The 3,951-nt window shown below is 46.1% G+C and overlaps 1 pseudogene; it reads left to right on the top strand.

The window, feature by feature from the left end:
• Window positions 1–3,114: 3,114 nt before the first annotated feature.
• Window positions 3,115–3,616, top strand: LOC116463935 (immunoglobulin heavy variable 4-59-like; annotated as a pseudogene).
• Window positions 3,617–3,951: the final 335 nt, after the last annotated feature.

Consider the following 3,951-nt stretch of genomic DNA (forward strand, 5'->3'; position numbering starts at 1 on the left):
GGGAGGAGGCAGCTGTGACGAGCTGAGGCAGTGGTGCAGCATGTCTCTAAACTTCCATTTTATCTAAGTTTGCATTGAGTTCCACTTTAATATTAGCCAGGAATGTGGGATAGACGGGTGCTCCTAAGAGATCCTTAACTTGACCATTTCGATGGGTTTTCCCGAAGACGTGAGAAGCCACTTTGTTAGCAAAGCATCCCAAAGCCATGCCCTGCTCCAGAAACACGTGTACCCGTTTCCTGGTCTTTGGTTAACTGACAAGCTCTCATCAGCACACCTGGGCTAATTTCATATCAGGTAGAAATATGTGCTGTAAAGCAAGGCTAACGTTATGATAGCAATTCCTGCTCAATAACCTTCAGCATCGTTGTCGTTGTGTGTTCTATCAACTAATTACATTACTTCAAGGTTCTCATTGGGATTTTCTTATAAATTTAAGGGATATATAGAAGTTCCCCTAATTAAAATAAAACAATTGTGAGCACAACCTCAGTGTTCAACCATGTCTCCACACTTCCCACCATTCACCCCAAACAAATATTCACCTCTCCTGGAAGTTGGGTTCATTTTCAAATTAGTTATTTTTTATTTTACTATATCAAGATTATTGTATGTGACTATTGTAGCAGAAAGTGAATTATGGGAACTTGAAGTAACCAACGAAAGATCAATTCAGAACTAATTAAACAGGATGCCAGAATGTGATTGGCTCCAGGCTTTTAAAATTCAGCAGGTTATGTAACCAGGCTTTAAATTTACACATCTTCCTGTTGCCTTCACGGCACAGTCAACTCCCATTATGTAAGAAATGGCAACTGCATTCCCAAGTGTCATGCACAGTTATAAAAATAGACTGGGTGAGGTGAGGAGTTGATTGTTTAAATTCCGCTCTGAAGAAGCAGCATCAACTCAACAAACCACCGCTCTTCCCTCTGTGACTAGAGCTATGTCGCAGGCCACATGGACCTAAATCCTTGACAGAGATAACAGGACTACATAATTGGGCTGGTCATTTTTATGCTGTAAAATTAATAGGTGAGTCTGCACTCCAGCCTGGGCAACAGAACAAGTCTTGTCTGTAAAATACAAAATAAAGATAAATTAATAGATACTGACTTTGACATTTCGGATAATAATATTTTCATAAACCGAATTTAATTACACCCACATTGTTACCTACACCTTCACTGAAAAGTTCCTAGTTATGCTGAGTTCCATCAACACTCCACGTGTTCAAATCTGGTCATCCAAGAGAGTCTGAAGAATAAAATGCAATGACGGTAGTGAAACTTGCGTATACTAAGCACCTCTCAACTCAGGAGGACTCAGTACACCCTGGAACACTCTGCTTTTCTGAATGTCTCACAATGACTCCAGCTCACTCTGCATCCCCCTCAAACATCTGGCCCCTGTTTGCCCTAAGTTCACTCTCTGCTCTTAGTCTGTGCTCTGAAGTCTTCGCAGAGGTGAAAATGAGTGGTCAGATGGATCTTCCTTCTCACCTCAGCATGGAATTTGCTATTTCACTTAATGACCACTCTTTCCATAATGGTTGATTTCTTTCAGCTTGTTCATTACTGGTGATTTTCAAGGGAATCTCAATTGAATTTTTACATTTTTGCATTTTTGTCTCCGTGACAACGTTGAGAAGGTTTTACCTCTAGCATCATAACATTATCTAGTGATGTGATACATGTGTGGCAAGCAATACCTACAAATTCAGAAGTTCTTTGGTTTATTTCCACAAAATATAATTATTTCTGTTCTGTGTATGAGCATATCCTAGCAACCTTGTACTCACGCAGGTAGATGTCTATGAGCCTATGAATTAATCTCTGTAAATAAAAATTTATCTCAATTTCCTTCAATGTTCATAATTCTCCTGAGGGTGAGGAAGATCTTTCTGGATCTGTCCAAACGAAAGGCCCAGAGACCACCTGGTATGTAAGGAGCTCACCTGGCTCGCCTGGTTCCCCCTGTTGTCTCACAGAAGGTCAGCCCACTTGTTCAGGTCCTAAGAAGAGAGCCCAGGTTTATCTTGATTTCACAACACTCCCAACTTCTGCTGACTCTCCTGTTACCCACATCCATGGAGATACATTATTTATTACACAATTAACCAAAGTAATGTCAAGGGCCCGAGGTGCAATACCGCACATCCTAGGGTATGTTCGTGCAATTGAAGGGAGGAGAAAGCGTTTCAGAGACAGATGGATCTGCACTGGTAAATATGTGTGTAAGGACTCGGGGCTTAAGTGTCGTTGTCCAGCCATGTTTCACAGGTGTGACCTGTCAGGGAAGAACCAGAGTCCCTTGTGCTCTCAGAGGGGAGGGGTCACAGAGGTCCTCTCTGGTTCCCAGGAAAGGTAATTGCATTAATCTTGGTGATGAGGCAATCTTCCAGTGCTGATGTACTGTAGAGCTTTTGTTTGAAATTGACACTGCTATCTGCAATCTACATCTTTTCACGCAGAAGTGTTTCGAGGTCAGGCCACATCTTCAGGATCCCACACTGAGAAGGACAGAGAGAGATTCCACTACCTTCTCCTGAGATCTCAGGCAGAAACCCACATTTCAAAAGGTCTCAGAAGAGCAGCTCTCAAGGGCTACTTAAAAATAACCCACTTCGTGGGACAGGGAGTGCCCTTCTAACCATGATGGATGTTCTGAAGTACAATAAACATTGCATGGATCCAGGGTCTGAATTTACTGTGATTATTACACTCCGCTGCTGTTTCAATGTGTCTGAAGGGGTAAATGACAATTTAGATGACCTGGGTGTGTGGTTTGTTTTATATAAATCTTTAAGGGTAGAACAGCATTAAACCTATTCCAAAATCTGTCCTTGATCCAAGATCACACTGATCTCCCAGACCAGCACCTTCAGCACATTTCCCTACCTGGAAGAAGGGGACTATGGGCTTGATAAGGGGAGGCCACAGGTAGAGAACTGAGTTCTCAGAGGGCACAGCCAGTATCCTCCTCGCAGGGTGAGCCCAAAAGACTGGGGCCTCCCTCATCCCTTTTCACCTCTCCATACAGAGGCACCACCCACATGCAAATCTCACTTAGGCACCCACAGGATACCACCACACATTTCCTTAAATTCAGGGTCCAGCTCACATGGGAAATGCTTTCTGAGAGTCCTGGACCTCCTGCACAAGAACATGAAACACCTGTGGTTCTTCCTCCTCCTGGTGGCAGCTCCCAGATGTGAGTGTCTCAGGGATCCAGACATGGAGATATGGGAGGTGCCTCTGATCCCAGGGCTCACTGTGGGTCTCTCTGTTCTCAGGGGTCCTGTCCCAGGTGCAGCTGCAGGAGTCGGGCCCAGGACTGGTGAAGCCTTCGGAGACCCTGTCCCTCACCTGCGCTGTCTCTGGTGGCTCCATCAGCAGTGGTTACTACTGGAGCTGGATCCGCCAGCCCGCAGGGAAGGGGCTGGAGTGGATTGGGCGTATCTATAGTAGTGGGAGCACCAACTACAACCCGTCCCTCAAGAGTCGGGTCACCATGTCAGTAGACACGTCCAAGAACCAGTTCTCCCTGAAGCTGAGCTCTGTGACCGACGCGGACACGGCCGTGTATTACTGTGCGAGAGGCACAGTGAGGGGAGGTGGGTGTGAGCCCAGACACAAACCTTCCTGCAGGGAGGCGGAGGGCGCGGGCGCAGGTGCTGCTCAGGACCAGCAGGGGGCGCGCGGGGCCCACAGAGCAGGAGGCCGGGTCAGGAGCAGGTGCAGGGAGGGCGGGGCTTCCTCATCAGCTCAGTGCTCTCCCTCCTCGCCGGCACTCAGATGTCCCCAGGGCTTCTCTTTATTATCTGTGGTTCTGCTTCCTCACATCCTTGTGCCAGGAAAGAAACGAGGAAGACAAATTTTCGTCTATAGTTGAAGTTTCACCGATTACTAGGAACTTTCCTACAAGTTCCTGCATGGCCCGTTATAACTT

Source organism: Hylobates moloch, unplaced genomic scaffold (assembly GCF_009828535.3).
Source record: "Hylobates moloch isolate HMO894 unplaced genomic scaffold, HMol_V3 SCAFFOLD_88, whole genome shotgun sequence".
In the NCBI taxonomy this organism is placed as follows: Eukaryota; Metazoa; Chordata; class Mammalia; order Primates; family Hylobatidae; genus Hylobates; species Hylobates moloch.